A 12,121-nucleotide genomic window follows, 5' to 3' on the forward strand; every position below is an offset into this window, starting at 1 on the left:
CTGTATAATTTTATAATATCATTCCTCAATATTTTAACTTTTCCTAGAATGGAATTTTTTTCTCTTTATTTTTAATTAAAAATTAGTTATGGCATTTATACACAATGGAATATTACTCAGAATTTAAAAAAAAACATGGCATTTGCAAGTAAATGGATGGCGTTGGAGAAGATAGTGCTAAGTGAAGTTAGCCAATCCCAAAAAAACAAATGCCGAATGTTTTCTCTGATATAAGGGGGGTGACTCATAGTGGGGTAGGGAGGGGGAGCATGGGAGGATTAGATTAATTCTAGATAGAAAAGAGGATTGGGAGGGAAAGGGAGGAAGAAGGGGATTACCAAGGATGGTGGAATGTGATGGTCATCATTATACAAAGTACATGTATGAAGACACAAATTGGGTGTCAACATACCTTATATACAGAGATATGAATTGTGGTGTCTATATGTATTAAGAATTGTAATGCAAAAAAGTACATGAATTTCTTTTAAGATGATTTCTCTCACAATAAATATGTTAGTTTTCTCGATTAAAAAAATTAGTTATGCATGACAGTAAAATGCATTTTGACACACTGTGCACAAGGGAGCTCAACTTCTCATTCCTCTAGCTCTATGTTGTACAGAATCACATCAGTAGTGAAATTATACATGTATATCAGGTAAATTTAGAATGGATTTGTTTTCTTTTTTTGGGTGGTCCTGGGGATTGAACCCAGGGCCTTGTGCATGCAAGGCAAGCACTCTTCCAACTGAGCTGTCTCTAGCCCCCAGCACAGGATTTTTAAAGCAACTTTAGTGTTCCTTGTTTTAGTGGGTTCACCCTCAGACATGCCAACAATGGCCACTAGAGGTCCCTCCGATCTGAGTTATTTCTAACTCCTCAAATGAGATTGTGTTTATTAAATGTTCAATCCCTTGCCTGTTTCTGAAAGCTGCTGAGACTTTACTGCATCTGACATGATAGTTTGTCATGACCTCCACAGAGAAGAGGGGCACACACTTCCAAACGACTAGGCTGTGATTCCGCTTTATTTACATACAAGAACCCTAGTTTCAGCCCTTGCTCTACACAGTTAATTTGACAAGTTTTCACACTTCTGAGTGAGGATGGAAACATGAAAGCCCTTTATAGATAGTGACCACATGCTGGTACGGTTTCTACAGCTTGCAGAAAACCCTGATTAGCCTATCGACTGGAAATAATTATTATGATAGGAAATTTTAGTCCTGCTCTTATCAAATCACAGAAAATGTAGAAAGGTTTCCATTCAAAGGAATCCTAGGCAGACTCTGGAGACAACTTTTTGATCTTCTGATACATTTATTCATTATGCCAAATAAATTTCAGAAAGCTTGCCTCATGTGCAGGATGCATAGAGAGATTTGTCACAGTGTGTAATTTTAACATAATGAATTTTGTGCCTATGTGGGTGGAGATAAAGAAATTATGAGACTGCTTCTAGTAAACATACAAATTTCTCTTTATTATAGAAGTGTTAAAACAAGCAAAACTTTAATTTTGATTGAAAGTCAGCAAGGATTAGTCATTTAAAACCTTCTCCACATCCCTTAATGCCAGACTCTGTTTCAAGGGACGACAGAATGATTGACCAATGGACAGGGTTTTCTATTGACCAATAGACAGGGTTTCCTTCCAAGAAAAGTCAACAGTAGAATGATCTGAGGCCACTGCCCCTGTATGAGATGTAATTAATCAACTTATGATCCAATCCTTGGAAGTTAGATTAATTCTCTGATTTGCCCCCCAAAAAAAACTGCTAGCCAAATAAAGAAGAAGAAAATTAAAAAAAAAAAAAACTCCTGAGTTTTTTACTCCTGAGTCAGCTGGCCTTAGAAAGAAAGACCTGGGGACACAAACACCTTGATGTCTCCACCACAAGAGATGCAGGAATCCTAAGTACCTGGTGTTTTGTTGCTATATTAAGGTAGCAATAACATAGGCCCAAAGCAGAGTACAACTAATTTCCCAAAATATTTTAAGCAGAAATGAAATGGTTTGCAAACTATTTCTCATGATGATCAAAATCATCAGAATCTGTGGAAGTCTTTTACAAGATGAAAGTGGAATGGGATTAACAGTTGAAACAGCCAAGACACCCTCCAAGCTGAAAAATTCTGTCTGCTCATCAAGCATACAAGAAACTTTGGATGGCCTGCTCAAAATCTAATACCACACCGTCTAGGCACAACCCAAACATTCACAGCTGGAGATCCTTAGCTTCTTTATTCTTCAGAAATAATTGGAAATATACACATAGATGTTCACCATCATGCTGCATATAACCACAAAGCAAGAACTAACTGAGTGCTCAACAGAAGGGGATTCACTGATGAAATGTTCAGGAAGAATTCAAAATGATTCTGGATGCCAATACTGGTTTAAAAGGGTGTGCTTTCACAATAAATATGAAAAGGAGATAGGCTGTAGTACTGATTCAGGTATTTTTGCTGTCAATAAGAATGAAACTCACCATTTTGTATCAATAATATTCAATCATTCAAAAAAGAAATCACTTCACACCGTGACTCCAAACACAACTGTGCACGTGTGTGCACATGTATGTACATCTGAAAAAAGATTCCCCTTTGCTCCATTTATTCTCTTACTTTATGTTCCAGTTAAATTAATTATTTTAATGCCAGCCATTATCCACGGAATTGATTTTCTAACCCACTAATTGTTCATAAGTCACAGGTTGAAAATCCTTGAATGGAAGAATAATGTAGAGTGGGAATCAATTTTTGTAAACACATAAATTCGCATCAGAAAAGTCACAAACATCACACATTGAAATATAAACAGCCTTTGTTGCTGGGTAATAGAGATTGTGACTTTTTTTCCCCTCTTTCTTTCTTACCTTTTGTTAGCTTATCTTCCCTTTGGAAATAATATTTCTTGGGTAATTGGTGAAATGAATTGTCTCCCATCACAGAAACATTTTAGACTCTTTCAAATTATCTCAATGTTCTCATTTCTAATATAAAATTGCATTCTCTACTTCGATGGGGTTAGCCAGTGCAGTTTTTACCAGCAACCATAACCATGTCCCCACTGTGACACTGAAATTCAGAACACCTTAAGAAGGAGGAGAGAAAGAACCAGAGGAGGGAAGAAGTGAGATGGGAAGATGAAAGGAGTCTTACAAGTCTACTCCAAGCCTCTCCAGTGTATTTGCGTGTGTGTATGTATGTGCAGGTTTGGGGGCTAGCACTTATTTTTCTGTTTTCCTAGAGACTAGCATTGGATTTTAAAAAAAAGCCATTGAGACACTCACTTCATTAACCCCATGAAGTTGAAATACTCACATTGTGCTTTTCTGCCCCTCAGTTTTCCTACTTGAAAATAAATGAGCTCAGATGCCTACATCCAAGAATTATGGCCCAGAGTTACATTGGCTCCGAGGAGTCACCCAGTTAGCTACCTTGTGTTCCACTGGCAGATGATATAATTTTGGATTATTGGTCACTCAGATTCATACTTCTTACCTTACACCACATTCTTGCATTCAGAAAATGTTGAAAATGACTGCATATTTTATGCATTAGATGTAGCTCAGCGGCTAAAGCAGATGGGATGCTCCTTTCTACAAAGCTATGGATAACATTACTTCTACTATCTAGAGGGATGTGACCACTTCAACTTAGAAGTCCATAAAAATGAAAGGAAAACCTACTGACATGGAGATAACAATGTCCCTCTGCTCCCACAGGGATGTATTTATTTGAACAGTCCACATACCCTTTAGAGAATGGCTCGGGGAATTTTTAGTGTCAAAGGTCATTATAAGTTATCTCTAATGAGAAGTCACTCAAAGGGCTCTCAATACACTTTGGGATACTGAAGCTGCTCCCTATGATCAACAGCTGCCGTTCAAAGATGTCACTACTAACATCTCAAGTAGGTTCAAGGCAAAGATTCTCTCCAGGAACAGACTTCAGGATCTCTTTCAGTGGAAAGAGGATTGGTAGACCATTCTGAATATAATCAGAACTTTTAATACTCAGGCAGTTGGTTGTAGGTGGTTGGGAATTGCAGAAGGTGTGCTGAATCCACTTTCAAGACATTTTTTTTTTTGGCCTTTGGGTGTTTTTTATAATTTTTAAAAATTCTAGTCACAAATATTTCAAATGAGAGCTTCTGTGTAACATTCGAGTATTCCTGACCAAGGACATCACCCGGGGACCCTCTCTTGCGTTCCTGCAGAGGACCTTATCTGCAACTGGTAGTGTCCACTGTAAGAGAGGCTCGGGCTTCTCACTGAAGCACAGCCCGGGCCACCCGCCTTTCTGCTCAGGCCGTCTGCTGAGCCTTTCCGGGCCTGTGAACTTAAGATCCCTTCTGTAAACAAACACACTCATGATACCACCGTCGTGAGTTTATGAACCAACATTTTTGATGTAACAAATTAAAAAATAAATAACACAAGCAGCGGGAAGAAACTAAAAACCCGACCATAGATGTTAATGCTACTTTCCTCCCTCTAAACACACTCATTTTCTATCTTGCTTTTTACAAGGCCCATTAACCTCATCGGCTTGCATTTCCATCCATTCACCTCTTCCCACGTGCTCCTTGCCTCTGGGAGGTATTTCTGTAAAACATAGATAATAACACCTGCTCAGCCCACCATTCCAGGTTATTGTGAAGACCCAAGTGTAAAAGGGCTATATAAATGCAAAGTATGGCTACATCCGTTTTTATTCATGCTCCGGAACCTGTGGGTTCTTAGTCTTAGCTGCTCCAGCTGGCTGGCCCTGTGATGTCTCAGCAGGAGGAGGCAAAGCTGGGGAAGGTGCCTTTAAATTTATTCACTGTGGTGCCGGACTCTGGCAAACCCTTATTGAGACAGCTCTTTCTCTCTGACAGCTCAACATGTCATCCAAAGATAAAACCTAAAATCTCCCTCTGATCTGTGACAGCCACTGAGGATGCGGGGCTGCTGGCCCTTTGTCTTGGCCGAGGCCCGTTCTGTCTGGGTTGAGCATGGCTGTGGCCCCAGCGTGCAGACAGGACTCAGCAGCCCCAGCCAGGCCTTCCTCATGACGGTTGGAAGCAATCCTTCAGTTGAAGGACTTGAAATCTCAGCACGGCCACTCCCCGGCAAGCTTCAGACCCTACACCCCACACCCACCCTCTGCCATCCCACAAGGACACAGAAGGAATTTCAGCCATAGTTTTTAAAACTGCAGTTGGCGAACCATGGCAATTTGGAAAGGAACAAGGAGGCTTCCTAGAGCCCTGTGAGCAGGGTATCATCTGTTTCCACCCAGGCAGGTTTACGGGCCTCAACCCAATTCAAGAAGCATTGGCCAGGTGTTTACTGAGTTAAACAGAACTGGGTTAAGTGGCAGGCCAGGGGGTCCTACCCAAAGTACCAATCCATAACTGAAGCCAAAATATTTCCGTAATAACTCTGAAACAGCCCACCTCTGAACTCAGTTTCATACATACGTATTTTACATACATGACAAAATACAATTTCCTAAAAGTGAAGACCTCAGCCCAGGTGAGGTCTTTTTGCAATTTAAAATAAAATTGTAACTGGTACCTATCCCACCATGAGTGATTGCACAGAAAATAAAGTATTTTTAAATGGACAATGTAAATATTTAAACGTTTTAAAGGTCACAGATTAGTTTCATGCTTCTGGATCCCACGTAACTTCAACTTGCCCTAAACTGGAAACAATGTGAAAAAACACCCCCAAACCCAAAGAATCATGATAGTTCCTTCATGTTGCCAAAAAGCTTCTCCTTATTATCCTCAACTTTCACCTAGATGAATATTAATGACCTATTGCACTTTATCCCCAAAGCCACTACTTCTGGAAGGTTGATTGATCCCCTCAATACATGTTGGTTGCTATAGGTTTCTAGTATTTCTCCTTCTTTCAAATAGATAGGTAGAAACCGCACCCGGTTTCTACCTATCTATTTGAAGTAAATGTATGTTATTTGTTTTTTTGGTACTATGGATTGAACTCAGGGGCACTGAACCCTTGACCCATATTCCCAGCCCTATTTTGCATTTTATTTTAGTGACAGGATGTCACTGAGTTGCTTAGTGCCTCACTTTTGCTGAGGCTGGCTGTGAACTCACAATCCTCCTGTCTCAGCCTCCCAAGCTGCTGGGATTACAGGTGTGCATCACCGCACCCAGTTTCTACCTATCTGTTTGAAGTAAATGTATGTTATTTGTTTGCTCATATAGATATTTACCTCTGTATTTGCACATGGAATTAGTGTCTGCTTCCTATCTGAGAGGGTCAATCACTTAAAACAAGGCTTATGATCCAGATGAGTGTTGCCTCTAGCATTCATCTGATGCTCAGTCATTACTTACTGAACATGTGAGGAAGTGAATGCATGAGTATGGTAGACCTTAAAGGAAGGCAAGTTCATGGCCTTGACAATTCAGAGGTATTTCCATTTTCTCCATGACTTTCTATAATGCATGGTGCACACATTTTTTTATGAATATGATAATCATATTTCTGAGACTCCAACAGTCCACCTTTGGGTGAGTGGAGAACAGACAGGGAGGAGATGAAGGTACCCCTGGAGTGAAAATTCATTTGACACAGAGGGTAGGCTTTCAGCCCACAGCATTCAGTTTAAAGCTTACATGCTGGTTACTGGGGGAAAAAAATCGACCACACACATTTAAAAGCATAGGGAAATACAAAAGTAAGACTCTTTGAAAACCTTAGGAAGCCTGTTTTCAATCCTAATTCTAAAGATGCACAGTCAGATACCCCTTCATTAGATCCTCATTGAGGCCCTTACAACTAGGTTCTAGGACACAGGGTGGAGTCAGGCTCAAAATCATCAGCATACAGCAAGTGTGTTCCAGAGATCCTGCAAATGCTTTCTGTTTCTGCAGCAAAAGGCAGATTCTAGCGAGATTTCTTACTTGGCTATTTGTTCCCAATGAGGATGTCTCCTTGCCACTGATATTTCAGCATAAACAAGAAAGATACACCTGCCCCCTAACAAAAATATTTAGCCCCTGCAAGTTTATATATTACATAATAATATATTTCCTACCAAAAGACACAAAGAGCCCCATAATTGGCTGTGATCAACAAGATCCAGGATACTGATTCTAGATTCCTGTATATTGTGAAAGTAGTTTTCCAACTATTGCAAATGGTGGTGAAATGATTAAGCTGGTGATGAACAACGCAGATGCCATATACTAATAAGAAGAGATTTGTCTTCCAGGGAAAACACTAAAAGAAGGGAGCTCAGAGCATAGCAAGGAAATAATACTTTGCAGCAAAAGTAAAATGGTAAACTCAAAGAGTTATAGTCCTGTCAATGATCTCCATGTTCACAGTTGTCTGAAATAAATTGAAAATAAAATCAAGCAGCATGTTTAGCTGCATATCCAGTATGCTGTTATGAATATTGCTACAAGACAAGATGCTTACGATCTGACTGATGATATAAAATTATTCTCCATTGAAACATCCCTCCCATTTAACGGTAGTTGATGTCTTCATTGAGTCGTCTATCCAAATATGATACGGTACAAAGTAATTTTAAGATAAAATTTCAATCTGTAAGGTAATGAAAGATTTTTTTTGAAGATCATGAAAGTAATATTGGAGAATTCCTTTAAATTTAAAGGCATTTGTAAACAGTCTTAACAGAGGTAGAAAAGGTAATGCTGGAATATTTAATTATTCTTAGGACTGATGACACAATCATCACTCCCAACGAAAATTATTGTAATATAAAATGATTGAAAGGAGCCTTAAGAAAATCTTAGGAAGCTATTTTAAAGTAATGCTCATATTTATGTTTACAATATGGCAAAATGTTATATTTGTAAATAAAATGTAAGATATATTTTAAAAATAAATGTTAAAATTTATAAATAGGCCTCAGTCTCCAAGATAAAATGCTTCTTTGGAAATTCTGTGACACCTTCGTACCCACAGCGAGTAGATTCTCATTGAGGAGGCTTCCTAGAGCCTATTGTTCTAGGCAAAGAACCAAACCTAGTACAGCTCTCACCTCCTGCATTTCTGAATGCCTCTTCTTTCCTTTCCTTCTTTCCTTTTCCTTCTGTACCCCATACTCAAAAGTAGAGCATCTACAGGTTTTATAGTTTTGTTAAAGTACACACACAAAAAAAAAAATGGATAAGTTTTCTTGTTATGTGGGGGGGGGGCACTAATTAGCAGGCACTGGTTGATTCACAACAGTGGTTCACTGCTGGAGTTACAATTTGGGGGTCTCAGTTCTCCTCGCTCTTCATGCTCCTCTCCACCAGTTCACTGTCAGCTAGTCAACCAGGGACCTCTTTCCTCAATATCCCATAGTGTCTCTAGGTCAAAGTCTGGACATAAACAAGATAATTTCTTCACTCACTCATGGCCCCTTTGACCTGCTACCTTTTGAGGGGTTTTACCATTTGTTTGTGTGTGTGTGTGTGTGTGTGTGTGTGTGTGTGTGTGTGTGTTCATGAATTAATTTTCTTTATATTTTCAATACTGTTGTGAATAAGACCCTGATATGTTCATCTTTACCTCCTGCCCTGAACTTTCATTGGGACTCTGTTTTCCTTGACAGGTTCTTAACCTACACAAATGCACACCCAAAGACGGTCTCCTCTGACAGCTGTCCGGCCGAGGCCAATCTCCTTTGCTGGTCACAGGGAAGGGTCTAGTCCCTGTGTATTCTTCCATAATTTAGTCGCTAACAATTTTTCCACTTCATGCTTTATGGTAAAGCATTCACATATCCAGGGACACAGCGACCCTTGGACAATATGAGACATAATTGACATGTACATTGTGAACATTTCTTTTGGTCTGGAATGTCTCGATTCTAATACGGTTCAGACCCCCATCACAGGTGAACAGTAAGGACCTTACCACACTGAAGATAGGATGTGTGGTCTGTGGATATGGCTGTGGATCTTGGAGAGCCCCCAACCCCAATGGATCGTATCATGGTCACTGCAGTGGTTGGTTAATTTTCTAAGCACAGTTCCACATATCTAAAACAGGACTAATAATTTCAACCACGTAAGGCTGATTATAAAAATTAAATGAGAAATTTTCCATCGAGTTCTGGTGAAGTCTTTCCATCACTGGTAGTTTAACATCGATGCTACTGAGAATGAAGGTGAAGCCAATGATACATCCCCAAGTTTCTCACTTATAAACTTCTGTTTGTTATTCACTCTGCTGAAAAAGATTCTCCCATTTTACCAAAGTCTTCATTATTATTCAAGGTATCACTCAGACTTTATCTAATACACAAAACCTCTCCCTACTTGCCCCAAACCAAGATAGCTGCTCCATAATTTTATGGCTCTGGATATCTTTCTTCAAGAGAAAGTACAGTATTACATTAAAATGATTCATAAGACTCTTGTCCCCATTTAGAGTCTATGTTCTCAAAGGTCAAGTACTTTGAAACCTCAGTTCTCTGATCAGTACTTGGCACATACATTAAAGGGGTCCCAGGGAGTTGGGGGCTGATCAGCAAAAATTGATGTCCACTGGCACATTTGCTATTCACCAAATCTTGTTGGGAAGTAACAGAGCCACATGAGAAGGGAGGTCTTTCATAGAAAAAGACAGTAAGACAGTCCCAAGGCTATGTAAATGCATGCATGCATGTGTGTGTGTGTGTGTGTGTGTGTGTGTGTGTGTGTGTGTATGGGTATAGGTGTGGTAATTAGTAGCACTGTGGGGAATCTTCTATATTAAAGAGCTTCCAAGAGCACTTTGGGGTGTTCTAAATACAGGATTGCATTTTACCGATTGGTGTCGGGGGTCAGGCAAAGTTTCATGGGAGATACAAAGCAGGTAGGCCCTAAGTGATTAAGAATCATATTTGAACTACTTTAAAAAGTCATCACTACTGGGAACATTTGAGTTTGGTGTCAGCCGGCTTTTACTCGGCCTGTAATGGCCTGGAAGCCAATATATACAAGCTGGTTTGGGTTTGTTTATATGAAAAACAGTGAGTTAGTTCTTCCTCACTGTGAACCTTAAATGAAGTCACTAATGACAATTTTGCTGGACTCTCAGAGGTGCCCAAGGGAATATCACATTTGAACTAGTGCCAAATTCAGATTCTAGAGGTAAAGAACTAATTTACTTTCTTCCTTCCTCCCTCTTTCTTTTTCTATCATAAACGGGACCTTGTCACTATTCAGATTCTTGGATTGAGATGGTTCATATGAGTCCGTGTAGATCATTCCTTATTAGCACCTGCCTCATCCCCAGAATGACTACCTTCACCAGGAGGCTTCATGGGCTCCCAGTTCAAATATGGGCCTCATTAGTACTTTTGCTATTCTAATGAAGACATCCTGGAAGAAGGAAATACATTGGCAAACTTTTCTGCATCTTTCCTGATGCTGTCTGGAATCAATTCATTGACCTCTTCTTTTATGTCATTTGTTTGCATCTCTTGGGACATGACAGCTGTCATATTTTTCTGAATGGGGTGGACATGGGGCAGTCTTCTGTACTTGACTGTTTCATTCAAATAACAACACAGAACCAGCAGAGCAGAACCATCAGCTCTACCAGTGCCATCCATTGCCAAAACGAGTTTCAATCACAGGGGACCATGTTTTTGATCCTGGAGTACATTGTTTCGTAAGTAAGATCCATGCCATGGAACTTACTCAGGCAGCATTTACCCTCAATATATTCCATAGTTAGCTTGAATTTCCTAAATATAATTTTGTTATTTTTCAGGTCAGCAAGGCTTACTTCAAACACACGACCTTTGAGGACATCAGATGCAATTTTGGTCCCCTGCGTCCTTGGGACTAGCATTTTCCCAGTATTTCTGATATTGAACATAAGAGGTGTTTTTTACTTTATACCAATCTTCTTTCTTCTTGGCTACCATTTTGCTTCCTATTGAAAAATGTTCTTGCTAAGCACCATGGTACTGCCCAGAGAGTCAAGAGGACAGAAGTGCAGTTCACTCAGAAACTTAGGCAAAAAGGACCCTGTGTTTCTTAAATATGTCCATTGATCTATTCTGCTTCATAATTCAGGGCATAAAGAGATCTCTCTGGTGGCTGGAGGGATATCACAACTTGTCTTTTTTATTTCTACAGCATAATATCTGGTGTGTATGATACGCTCAAAAAAATCCTCTGATTGGAGTGAATTAAAATTCCAAATACTTACAGAATGCATCCTTTAAATACAATAATCAAAATATAGAACATCGTTTTTAAAAATTTAAACATTTTTGTCTTGAAAAATAAAGCTAAATAAATCCAATCAATTTGGAGCTATTTGTTTAGATTCATAAAATCAAGCTATGTGGGTATTTTTCTAGGTGCAAACTATTGAATACAAGTTTTATAGATAAGAAATGTCAAATAATGCAGACAAGTCCACTTAATGAAGAGAAACACAATGCCTGAAGACTCATTTAATGCACAGGAATTCCTGCTTTACCTCTGCAAGGCCACAAATGATAAGGGTAATAAGAAATAGGATTGAACAGATGGTTAGAAAGATGAATAGATGATTGATTAGATAGATAGATAGATAGATAGATAGATAGATAGATAGATAGGTGATAGATAGATAGATAGTATTGCACATTGTTATCTGCTAAAGAAACTGCTTTACCCACATCATTTTATTTTAGAAGGACCCTTAGTGGAAGTTTTGCTATTATTATATTTTAAATATAGGAACTTAAGGCTTAAGAAAGTTATTTACAAATGACAACTGAGCTCCTACATGGTGTTTGAATGCAGGTTCTCTGACTTCAACATCTGTGTGGCCAGTTACTAAACAAGCACATGACATACTGGTAAAGGTAGGTTTCAATTTTAACACTTCTATAGATTCTGTCCCTAAAAGAATCCTAAGCTGTTTCCATGTTGGTCTTTGAGCTTGCCTGCTAGGAATGCCCTTTTATTTTCAAAAGTAACTTCAAACACTCTGAAAATACAATAAAATCAATGAGGAATTGTATTCATGTTCCAGATCAACATATTCTAGAGGAAAACAAATGAAAACCACCAGAACACTCTGCTTATTTATGCACTAGTTGAATTATATAGGCCCACTCACTGTTCAATTAGTCTAATTATG

General features: G+C 39.0%; 1 long non-coding RNA gene and 1 pseudogene across 1 annotated transcript in view; both read right to left on the minus strand.

The window, feature by feature from the left end:
• The window catches only part of LOC144371359 (uncharacterized), a 1,013,058-nt gene that overhangs the window by 483,516 nt on the left and 517,421 nt on the right, over positions 1 to 12,121 (minus strand). The gene's annotated exons all lie outside the window — the stretch shown is intronic.
• Positions 10,242 to 10,910, minus strand: LOC144371401 (small ribosomal subunit protein eS1 pseudogene; annotated as a pseudogene).

Source organism: Ictidomys tridecemlineatus, chromosome 16 (genome assembly GCF_052094955.1).
Source record: "Ictidomys tridecemlineatus isolate mIctTri1 chromosome 16, mIctTri1.hap1, whole genome shotgun sequence".
Classification (NCBI taxonomy): Eukaryota; Metazoa; Chordata; class Mammalia; order Rodentia; family Sciuridae; genus Ictidomys; species Ictidomys tridecemlineatus.